Source organism: Oncorhynchus clarkii, chromosome 2, assembly GCF_045791955.1.
Source record: "Oncorhynchus clarkii lewisi isolate Uvic-CL-2024 chromosome 2, UVic_Ocla_1.0, whole genome shotgun sequence".
NCBI classification, from domain to species: Eukaryota; Metazoa; Chordata; class Actinopteri; order Salmoniformes; family Salmonidae; genus Oncorhynchus; species Oncorhynchus clarkii.
In genome coordinates this window covers 35,697,429-35,710,326 of record NC_092148.1, presented here as the reverse complement: position 1 = coordinate 35,710,326, position 12,898 = coordinate 35,697,429, and the positions used below count along the sequence as shown (strand labels likewise).

Sequence of the window (12,898 nt, the reverse complement as noted above, 5' to 3'; positions counted from 1 at the left end):
GTGCGTGGTCCCATGGTGTTTATACTTGCATACTATTGTAAGTGAAATAATCTGTCTGTAAACAATTGTTGGAAAAATGACTTGTGTCATGCACAAAGGAGATGTCCTATCTGACTTGCCAAACTATAGTTTCTTAACAAGAAATTTGTGGTGGTTGAAAAACGAGTTTTAATGACTCCAACCCAAGTGTATGTAAACTTCCGACTTCAACTGTACACACACACACGCACACACACACACACACACACACACACACACACACACACACACACACACACACACACACACACACACACACACACACACACATACAGACACATACACACGCACACACACATACAGGCACACATTCACACATACACACACACCAGGCCGTTCAGGCCAGGGGCCGTGTTTAAGAGGTAGGAGCTGGTGTTGTGACAGAGACACGTAAGCCGTTTCATTGCCCACCACTTCTTTTGTTCCCACTCTCTCTCTTCCTCCCTCCCTCCTCACTCTCTATCCATCTCTTCATTCCTGAATCTAGCTGTAGTTCATGCTGTTAGTCCATCTGCTGTCCGTGTGAAGACACACTTTGAACTAGGAACGCAAAAACACAACAAGCTCTCAGCCTCACTGCATAATTAGACATTTATCCATGTTTCTCAAAACGTCAAATTTCGAAGTTGCTCCAAACGTCAAATTTAGATGGTCAAGGTTTTTGGATAGGGTTAAAACATTACGTTTAGGCAGTCATTCCGAATGGCTACGGTAAGGGTTAAGGTTTGGGATAAGTTTAGAACATAACCATTCAAAACGAGTGACAGGCAATGGGATCAAACACGCAACCTTCTAATCCAGTCATGGGATTATGCCCATCCGCTACCCTCATTCACAATAGCCTAGCAAAATCCAAGCCTCTTTGAACAGCGCTCCCTGTTGCACCTAGTGGCCGATTTTGAAGATATTTCCTGACGTCCCCGGGACATGAATAGACCTCCAATTTCGAAGTCACTCTTGAGCGATCTGCCTGCGCAAACACTTGCAGACTGAAAACATACTTTTATGAACACATACACAAAAACACATTCACACACACACACACATCCACACACACGCACACAAACACACAAAGCACACAAAAGCAGTTCCATCACCAAGGATATCATAGAGTTGTACATTTGCAGTGAATTTGAGGGCTTTCCAAGTGGGACTCGAATCTGCAACCCTGTGCCTGTCAGTCCAACAGCTAACCTCTTGATGAGATTGATGGTGTTAAAGATGCTACAATAGACCATCATTACAGCCCTCATTAGGTATAGTTAACTATTAGTCAGTGCCACTCAATACAGTCATTCTTCGTGTGAGTGTGTGTGTGTGTTCCCTCTGTACAATATGCTGCTGCGTTAAGAAAACGGGTATGTTGCTGCACACTTCCATGTGTAGGATGAAACCAGCTAGATGCTGTCTTTGTGATTTTGCTGTCTGGGTGTTTCTGCTTGTGTTTCACTCTCACTGCGTGCTTGTTGTGTGTTGTAAGGGAAAGTAAATTGCTGTGATTATGTGGCAGTAATTGAACAGGGACGGTGTGTTTAATTGAGTTGTTTGTCCCTGATGTTCCTCTATAGTAGCAGCTCTGCGCTAGTGACAAGTGTGCTGTGTGTGTGTGCTGTGTGTGTGTGTGTGTGTGTGTGTGTGTGTGTGTGTGTGTGTGTGTGTGTGTGTGTGTGTGTGTGTGTGTGTGTGTGTGTGTGTGTGTGTGTGTGTGTGTGTGTGTGTGTGTGTGTGTGTGTGTGTGTGTGTGTGTGTGTGTGTGTGGGAGATGCTTTACTGTTTGTTGGTTTACTGCATTTTTAAGCCATTTAAATATGTTTGTGTTGTTCTTTAGCTTTTTGTACAATAGGCTACTGTATGTGTTTTGTTGTGTCTGTAAGGCTTGCACGAACGTGCACGAACGTGTGCTTATGCGCCCGTGCATACACATGCATGTGTGTGTATTTGTATAGGCACTGGCTCTCTATCTGATATGCCTCCTGGGTTCTCTCACCCAAATCAAATGGTAGGAAACATCAATTTCACCACTCTCCCCTCTCTTCTTATCTACTCCTCCCCTGTCTCTCAAGGCTCTTCTATCCTTCTCCCCCTCCTCCTCTTCTAGTCTACCTTCCTCTTCTCCTCCCCACCAGCTCCTCTCCTCCTCCTCCTGTCTCTGTCTCTCTTCTCCTCCTCCCCCTCTCCTCTCCCTGCTCTCTCTGTGGAGGTGTGATTACCCTCCTCCCCTGAACAGTGGTGATCTGAGCATTCGTATGTGTGTCTGTCTGTCTGCGTGCGTGCTTGTGTGTGCGCGTTTGTGTGAATGCATGTGTGTGTGAGCAATGGTGATCTGAGCATCCTGGCGCTGGGCATTGTGCAGAGCGATTCATGGGCCACCTCTCCAGATGAATGCCTCCATTCACAATTACACCCTCTCCATTAGACGCTGCCTCCGCTGTGTCGGAACGCCTTGTTGTCTTCTTTTTTCCCCATTAAAAAAAAGCTATTAAATCTGGACAAAACAAGCCAGGATGGAACGGTGTACCTGAGATCAGCAAGGGCCGAATCTTTAACTGTCACAATCAGTCTCATAACCTGTACCCTTTAGTCATACACATGTATGCATAATATACGTTCTTGTACATATGTATGTTTGTGTGTTTGTGTGTCTATTTTATAGGCACGCACACAAGCATACTCTCTCTCTCTCTCTCTCTCTCTCACCCACAAAGCAGCATGCATGCATGCACTCACACACACAAGTATAAACACACATACAACATAATGATGTTCTGTGCACCCCCCCCCCCCCCCTCCCTTTTTTTCACTCTCTTAGAGCCCCTGCAGAGTTTTTTGTCCATGGGGGCATACCACCCGGTCCCTCGGGCGGGGCTGTACGTCTGGGACAGGGACCCACTTCAAGACCTGATCCAGTGGGCCTTTGAGCTAGAGAGAGAGACAGGAAGGTGGGCACTGATGACATCCCCGTCCGGCGCCAACGCAAGGTATACGGCACACGCGCACATACACACACACACACATTTGCACACACTGGCACATACACACAATCACTCTCGCGCACACTCACGTACACATTACACACAGTGATTTACTATTACAATAAATCACTGGCGCTGCCTAATTTCCTATGGATTTCAATTTCCCCTGGACAAATCTGCATTGATCAACTTCAGGTGTAAGGATGTGCCAGGCGTTGCTCACGTTGACAGAGTGACGAATGGCTTTCAAGCAACTGCGCGCGTCTACGTGTGTGTGTGGAGTAGTGTTACCTCACTTTGAATGTTGTTTTGTGTGTTGGTGGTTCATGATTACCATCATTTACAAAATATACATTATGGTATGAGGCCACAGATTGCACTGTTTATTATTCAATGGAAATTCAAAGGCAATGTACTTGAAAGGGGATACAGTTAGTTGCACAACTGAATGCATTCAACCCAAACCCTCTGAATCAGAGAGGTGTGGGGGGCTGCCTTAATCGATGTCATCAGCGCCCAGGGAGCAGTTGTTGTTGGGGGATAACTGCCTTGCTCAAGGGCCCTTGCCTACTCAGGTATTCAAACCAGCAACTTTTTAGTTACTGGCCCAATGCTTTACCAGGTGTCTTTCCTGCCTTTCTGTAGGTAGCCAGTCACAGAGGGAGACAACCTTAGGTTTCCATTAGTGAAGTATGTTTCAGTCTAAACTGTCAGTCAGTGTAGATGGCCCACGTTTTCTATCTGTGTTCTAGATAAGTTGTGTCAGTGTTCGGCTACGTTGTGGGCTTGTTCACTTGGGAAGACAATGTCTTTCCTGGGGTTGTTCCCCCCCAGAGGCTGATCTGAATGGATTGCAGAGGCGTGGAGGAGAAATAAATTGGAGAAAATAATAAATCGATGCTTGACGGAGAGTAAACAGACCTTCTAACCCCCGGTCCAAACGCTAGCGCTGAGGTTTTCTCCTTGGGCTGTATTGGATTGGTATGCGGAGCTGAGGAGAGGGGGCTCAGAAAAAGACTTGGCCTACAAATGATGTCCTTTGTTTGATCCATTAGGGAGGGGACCTCTACTGTCCCAGGGTGACAGTGGGGGAGGGACGGTTCTAAGAAGCATCTCTGTCAGCTTCCTCTAACGGCTCTTCTTCTCTGGACAGAGAGAGCGATACCAAGCTAAGACTGCTGTAGGTTTCATCCATTGGGGAAATTAGTGTGAGGAGAGTATATGGTGGTATGCTGCTGGTGTGTGCGTGCGTGTATTTGTTTGTGGGGGGGGGGGGGGTGTTGAATGGAGTGTGAAAGAGAAGCCTTTACTGGCTTCTTGAAACTAGTCTTGAAAACCCAGTCAAAAGTAAATCTAGTTTCAACGAAATATTATTAAGTTACTTGAATTTAAGTGAGCATTAAACATGAGAAAACTTAGGAAAAATATTCAGCCAACATAAAAGTATGTGTTTACTCAATTTGTTTCTAATGTTCATTCAGCTAGATGTTTTTTGTGGAATTTTACAAAAGAATGGCTGTGGAACTAAATCAAAAGTATCAACAGCTACATGCAACAATTTCAAGGACTTTACTCCAGCATGCCAGTGGCCATCGAAGGTGAGCATTTGCCCACTGAAGTCGATTACGACAACGAACTGCAGTCAGGTAAAGACCCTGGTGAGGTTGACAATTTTGTGCAGAAATTCATCGGTTCTGCAAACCCACAGTTTCATCAGCTGTCCGGGTGACTGGTGTCAGACGATCCTGCAGGTGAAGAAGCCAGATGTGGAAGTCCTTGCCTGGCGTGGTTGCACGTGGTCTGAGGTTGTGAGGCCGACTGGACATACCGCCAAATTCTCTAAAACAATGTTGGAAGCGGCTTATGGTAGAGAAATTTACATTAAATTCTCTGGCAACAGCTCTGGTGGACATTCCTGTAGTCAGCATGCCAATTGCACGCTCCCTCAAAACTTGAGACTTCTTTTGCATTGTGTTTGCACTAGCAGGGATGTAAGCAAAATTGTGCACAACATTTTAGAGAAATAAGCTTTCTGTGCATATGGAACATTTCTGGGATCTTTTATTTCAGCGCATGAAACATGGGACCAACACTTTACATGTTGAATTTATATTTTTGTTCAGTATAGTTAGTGACACACAGTGCTTTTTTATGTTTTTACTCCTTTTTCTCCCCAATTGGTAGTCACAGTCTTGTCCCATCACTGCAACTCCCATGCGGACTCGGGGGAGAAAAAGGTCAAGAGCCGTGCATCCTCCAAAACACAACCCAGCCAAGCCGCCCTGCTTCTTGACACAATGCCCGCTTAACCTGGAAGCCAGCCGCACCAATGTGTCAGAGGAAACACCGTACACCTGGCAAATGTGTCAGCATGCACTGCATCCAGCTTGCCACAGGAGTCGCTAGAGCACGATGGGACAAGGAAATCCCTGCCAGCCGAACCCTCCCCTAACCCGGATGACACTTGGCCAATTGTGTGCCGCCCCATGGGTCTCCCGGTCACGGCCGGCTGCAACAGAGCCTGGACTCAAACCAGAATCTCTAGTGGCACAGCTAGCACTGCGAGGCAGTGCCTTAGACCACTGCACCACTCGGGAGGCATACGCGAGTACATTGTGCCTGTTCATTTATACAGTAATTAGTATACAACATGTCCTCACCTGGGATTTAAACTCACAACCTCTTGGTCACAGCATTCCAATTTTTCTGCGACGCCACCATTTCTGTGTCAATAACTGATTTCACCTGTGTTGCTACACTTTGCACTTGAAAGTAAATCTAAGCTCTGTTAAATGTACACTCAATAATTTGTATTTTATTTATCATAGTGATTAAGGAGTAACATTAAAAACAGAGTAATATGCCCCACCAATATTAGACAACTATACAGAAAAACCGACAATTGCTTAAATAAGTAAACCAAACCAATGACGAGAGAATAGTCAAATGAACTGATAATTGACACAGACATGGTGGTGTGGCAGGAAGATCGGCATGCCATGAAGCAAGGAGTTGAGAGTTCAAATTCCAGGCGAGAACATGTTGGATAATAATTACTCTATAAGTGAACATGTATGTCAATGTGGTTCAAATATGTATTTTGAAAATATTGTATGTGTGTAACTAGCTCCAGTGTTTTTTAGGTAAGATGCCAAGCATAACAATTTCTAGAATTAACATATGTGGCTGAATGTGAACTAGCGGAATCAGCGCCTCCCCACTATGAACTTTCCGGTTCAAATCCTCCACCTCACCAACATTTTTGTTTTACCCAAATATCACATTCACCAACCTTTGCCGACAGATTTTTCATTTTTAAATCGCAAGAGGTTATTTTTAAATGGAAGTGATGTGCTTGACTTTAAAGTTCAAACATTCCTACGATTTTATGTTCAGTTTTATTTCTATTTGGACTATTTTGGCAGTGGTGGAAAAAGTACCCAGTCGTCATACTTTGGTAAAAGTAAATGATACATTTTACATATAGAACATGACTCAAGTAAAAGTGAAATTCTCTCAGTAAAATACTACTTGAGTAAAAGTCTAAAAGTATTTGGTTTTAAATATACTTAAGTATCAAAGTAAATGTAATTGCTAAAATATACTTAAGTATCAAAAGTACAAGTATAAATAATTTTAAATTCCTTGTATTAAGCAAAGCAGGCGGCCACATTTTCTAGTTTTTTTATTTATTTACAGTCCTTTCTGTCCTACTAACCATTCAAAATGTAACGGGTACTTTTGTGTGTCAGGGTGAAATGTATAGAGTTAAAAGTACATAATTTTCTTTAGGAATGTAGTGAAGTAAAAGTCAAATTTGTATAAAATATAAATAGTAAAGTAAAGTACAGATACCCCAAAAAACTACTTAAGAAGTACTTTAAAGTATTTTTACTTAAGTACTTTACACCACTGTACATGTTCTACTGTGTTCCAAAAACAAGGTACGATGGCATTTACTGTAGTTCTCTAGGTTATTCTCTCTGTGTTTAAAAAAAACGTTTGTTTTGCAGTTGTTCATATCCCCTGCTGGGGTTTTATTTTCACTAATTCTGTTACAAGGAACTAAAATGCTTCAGTGCACGTGTAGTTTATGTGAGTGTTTGAAAAGCCATTATCCCTGTTGTAATGGATGAATACAGATCCATTCTATTCTATCCTATTCTAATCACTTTTATTCTATTCCATTGAAACATACCAGTAAGTTCTCCCTGGATTCTGAATGTCTTTCATTTATTTACCACCATGTCTCATGTTTGGGATGTGTCTATTTTTTATCTTTTAGAATTCCAAACTGGTTGACCATCCGGTGCAGTCCTTCAATTCCCTGGATCTGGATGATACCGATGGAACAGACCTCCAACTCCCACCTGAAACTCATGTGGAACACTCTCAGGGATAAAGTGAAGACCAACTGGTTTCTCCATAAGTCCATTACAGGGAATCAGTCTCCACAGGTGACCAACTACCAGAGATAATACAGTATTTCTTGTGTGTGCGCTGTCTTCTGTGTATTTGTAGTTGTCTGCATGTGCTGGGTCAACTATCCACAATATATCTCATTGTGTTTTGTGTGTGTTATTTCTGCCATGTTGGAGTTTGCTGTTGGTCTCTTCCAGTTACCATAGGTAGACATTGTCGTGCAGAACTTCCAGGGAGCAGATCCAGTGTTGGGGGTGGAGCATCTTGGGATGATGCATAAACTCCATGACAGCGTGGGCGGAGTCACCAGGTCCTCACCACCTCAGAAAAGGATACAGCTATTGCATGATGTCGCCGTGGACGTCCGAGAGATGCACCTTAAGGATCTTCTCCGAACCAGCAGAGCAACGGCACGCAGGGCAGACTATGGGCACGGGCAGGGGCAGAGGAGGAGGGGCACGGGCAGGGGCAGAGGAGGAGGGGCACGGGCAGGGGCAGAGGAGGAGGGGCACGGGCAGGGGCAGAGGAGGAGGGGCACCGGGCAGGGGCAGAGGAGGAGGGGCACCGGGCAGGGGCAGAGGAGGAGGGGCACCGGGCAGGGGCAGAGGAGGAGGGGCACGGGCAGGGGCAGAGGAGGAGGGGCACGGGCAGGGGCAGAGGAGGAGGGGCACCGGGCAGGGGCAGAGGAGGAGGGGCACCGGGCAGGGGCAGAGGAGGAGGGGCACCGGGCAGGGGCAGAGGAGGAGGGGCACCGGGCAGGGGCAGAGGAGGAGGGGCACCGGGCAGAGGCAGAGGAGGAGGGGCACCGGGCAGGGGCAGAGGAGGAGGGGCACCGGGCAGGGGCAGAGGAGGAGGGGCACCGGGCAGTGAGGGCAGAGGAGGAGGGGCACCGGGCAGGGGCAGAGGAGGAGGGGCACCGGGCAGGGGCAGAGGAGGAGGGGCACCGGGCAGGGGCAGAGGAGGAGGGGCACCGGGCAGGGGCAGAGGAGGAGGGGCACCGGGCAGGGGCAGAGGAGGAGGGGCACCGGGCAGTGAGGGCAGAGGAGGAGGGGCACCGGGCAGGGGCAGAGGAGGAGGGGCACCGGGCAGGGGCAGAGGAGGAGGGGCACCGGGCAGGGGCAGAGGAGGAGGGGCACCGGGCAGGGGCAGAGGAGGAGGGGCACCGGGCAGGGGCAGAGGAGGAGGGGCACCGGGCAGGGGCAGAGGAGGAGGGGCACCGGGCAGTGAGGGCAGAGGAGGAGGGGCACCGGGCAGGGGCAGAGGAGGAGGGGCACCGGGCAGGGGCAGAGGAGGAGGGGCACCGGGCAGTGAGGGCAGGGGCACAGTTGAAACAGCATATCTCAGCCCTGGTCCAACAGAGACTGTAAAAGAGAACTATGGGATCTGTATGTTTACATTTGCCTAAAAGTGGGAGCGAGAGAGAGACATTTTCAACATAGCCTTAAAGAGGGGGATGAGAGGATGAGGTTGGTGCTTAAAATACATTCTCACACTCTTACACAAAAATGTTTTTGTTTAAAAAAAGAATGCTTCTGCACAATTCTCAATATCCACCTCCTATTTTGACTCTTCCTGCCAAAGTTGTAAAGGTTTATGAAAGTTGCATTTGTGTTTTTGTTTTGTACTTCATGGAAGTGTGAATTCATCTCAGGAAATGAATTACATTCTCATTAACTGACTGTGTCATTCCTCATTGGGTTGGACAAACAACAAATTACATTTCAGCTGTCTAATGTCTCTCTGTCCTCGACTGATCTCAAATAACCACATGATAATCCATGATAATAATAGCAATTTGAGTGCTCTCAACCTTTGATCAATTCATAAAAAAACACACACAGAGAAACAAGTAATTGGTTGGCTCATATCCTCAGTGTTTTCAGGACCCCAATTTACGCTTGTAATGGGGGGGGGGGACCATTGTTTAGGTACTTATATAAGACAATACAATCACAAGTTGGGCAGTGTGGAGTGAGATACATTGTTTTATTAAGGTGAAGTCTAAGACAACCATCTTCACACCTTTGATAACAGCAAAATCAAGGTAGGCCTGTTTGATTTAAACAACAGTATCAAACCATTTATCAAAACAAAAGAAATACAATCAAAAAGTTTATTTCCCAAGATGTGGTTTGTGATCATAAGATCTTTCTCCCAGTTTACCATGGTACTGCTGTGAAGTACCTCCGCCGCATTGACACGGCTACGTTGATGTTTCAATTAGAATAGCGTCGCGTAGCGCAGCCGCATGGTAACACCGCATCACCAACCATCTGCTCTGACTCCACGTCTGACGAACGAGGCACGTGGGGCTAATCGAGCCGCACATGAGCAATGGGACCGTGAGATCTCGCGCACACGCATGCACACTCACAAAGACATACCCTCACTCTCTCTCACACATGCACACACATAGACACACACTCTGTCTGTCCCACACACATGTTTCTATGCAGAGAAAGAAGGAACAGAAGGGAGGCTCCTCACCCTCTAGTTTAGACACCCTATTAACTATAAGGACAACCTCTGATTCCATCTCTCCCTTTCCCTTTCATTTTAATAGGATCACCTAACAGGGTAATAATGCATTGACAGGGAAGAGAGAACCATACCAGATGTGTGTGAAGAATTCTTCAAAAGCGCATCCGGCAAAAGATTTGAAAAGGAAATGCTTTGTGCCAGGTTGGCGTGCTGGGAGGGTATGAAATAATACAGGGCATTATGCTTGGCATTACTGTCTGCCAATCCTAGAATCAAAGACGTGGTTGTGTGGATTACCTCCCTAATCTGTTGATGCTTTTGAGGAGCGATGCAGGTGTTTATGTGCCAGATTTTTTTTCTCTTTTTTTTTCGGGAGGAGTGTTAGGTTGGTAATCTACATTAAATGCTTTCTGGGGAATAAGACATGATGAAATAGGGCCAAGAGATCTCAGTGGAAGCATGGCACGTTTTATTTTAGAACAGCATGCCGTTGAGATAGTTGTAATTCCGCTGCCAATGTGGAGGAGGTGGTAGGCCTAGACACCACTTGTTGACTTATTTGACTGTTATGGTGGGAGGAAACTACTACTTCTGAACTACTAGACTACGATCTAACAACTTACCAACTAACAATACCTACTAACTATTTTTTTTTACAACTACTGCTTAAAAATACCTAAAAAGTTCAACGAACAAAATCGCCAATGGCACTATCGAAAACTACATCCACAGCTCTAGGAACAACTCATCTTATTATCGGGGGTAGTTAGTCTAAAGATCAGCTCATCAGTGGACTTCCGGAGAAGAAGACATTGGGTAATCCTCCCTTTTTCTCTTCACTGGGGTGGTCTCATCCAGGTTCAAAGAGGGACAGAATACACCTCCCACCACAATAGAGTCGAACCACTGGGACTCTGCTTGCTGAGGGGTGCAGCTTTAAGCAGGCCTTTGAGGGGCCTAATTGCATTGGAATACAGGAGCCTGAGAGCTTGGCTCTGATCACACCGACATGTGAAGGGCTCGCTCCCCAGCACCTCGAGAGCCATACTTTGCCAAGCCCTTCACAATACACACAATTAATACTCTCCATGCTCTCCCTACTCTACCTCTCTTTCGCTTTCCGACACTCCTTTCTTTCTGTCTTTCTTCCGTTCTCTCGCTCTCTCTCTCTCACTCATATGCACACGCACACTGTTAATTCTCACGCAACCTGTCAATCCCGCTTCATTTGATACATACACCAATTACATAATGGACTATAAGTAAGACCTATAGGGAAAGAATGGGTCAACTTCATACACACCAATCCTTACACAAGTAGCCTACACTACCAGTTGAGTAATGTACTGGTATGTAATTACCTTGCAAAAAAAGCTAGCAAGCATATGCAGTTAATTCATCTCTGCATGGTGACATAGCCTGACCACTGAAAGGTAGCAACGGTCCAATGCAGTGTGATATTGGTCTGGATATAGCTACGGTTTTCAAAGACATGTTTCAGTGGTTTTACATATCAGACTACCTGTAGGCCTACATGTTAAAAAAAATGACTGTATCTAGTCTAAATCCTTTCTATTGATTTCTAACCTTTTGCACAAGACTTATAGGCGTAATATTTCCTCCAGTTCAGTACAATTGGAGGAAGGGACAGGATGTGGTCACAGGCACGTCATGAATGTTAATATGGTAACATCTACATAATGCAAAGTGAGGGATTCTTCTATGAGGCCTACAGGTCTGTCTTCATCCTACACTCTAAAAACAAAAGGTTCCCGGAGTGTCCTTTAGGGGGTTCTTCAAATTGAACCTGTGGGGGAACCCCTATAAGTTCTTCGAAGAACCCCTTTTAATAGATCCTCTAGCAACCTTTCAAGAAACTTTAGGGGTACATTTAACTACCCTCCCCCCACACACTCCCCTATTATTATTATTATTAATACACATCACTATAACAACAACACAGTACTTTAGTTGTCCGTGTTTCGCTACATCTGCAATAACATCTGCTAAAAATGTGTACATGACCAATACAATTTGATTTGATTTATTTTTGATTTTAGCAGCAAAGCAGAATAAAAAATAGATATAAATGTGAGGTAAACTCCCAGCAGAGCCCCAAGTCCAATGGGTATATCCTTTGGCGTGTTAATGTTAATGTGTTGATGTTCTCTCTTCATAGCCAGAATGATTTTGCAGTGGATGGTGATCGAACAGGTTTCCTGTTGAATTCATCAGAGGTCTGTGAACCTGTTAATGGTTTTCATACACAAACCTTGTCCATCATGAGGCCTATGGGATATTCATTGAAGAGGTAAGGGGGGAGGACCTACATAACATACCAATACCAATTGACAAACCTTTGTATGCCTCCTCCTCTGTATACCTGCATACCATTTTAGAAAGATTTGAACAAATACGAAAAGCTAGATGATCTCATCATAAAACAATATCAATGTATATCATACAAGGGACAAACCTTACCTTAAATTGAGGAGATCTTTACATTTTTTCAGTTAAGTCCAGTTAAGTTCAGTTCAGTCCTTTCAAATTCAAATTCAAATCCAAATGTTTCAGTTGGGCAGTTAGGTTCTTGCAAGAACCCCCACCAACTAAGGAGGTTCCTTGATGAACCTCACCTCCTATGGGGTTGTTGGAAGAACCTTTTGGGGGAAATTTTCAGTGCCAAGAACCCTAAGGTTCTTCGAAGAACTTTGAGGATCCGGGTGACCATTTGTGAGATTGTTTGCTGAAATAGTAAGATAGTAGGCTAGATAAAGTGAGGTTATGGGTCTTCCTGGTTAAAAGAGCAGTTGTGTACATTAATAAGCCTACTCTCTAAACGTGAATCAATGTAGTGTGTGGAACAATTGAAGATTTTAAAACATATCTTTAACGAACTCATCATTAGATTTTTCATTACATGAACCATTTATGAAATTTAATTATTTTCCCCACAGCATTTGAACACAAACGAGTTCTTGTGA

At 45.1% G+C, this 12,898-nt stretch overlaps 1 pseudogene; it reads left to right on the top strand.

The window, feature by feature from the left end:
* The window catches only part of LOC139377300 (PC3-like endoprotease variant B), a 139,241-nt pseudogene extending 136,284 nt beyond the window's left edge, over positions 1 to 2,957 (top strand).
* Positions 2,958 to 12,898: the final 9,941 nt, after the last annotated feature.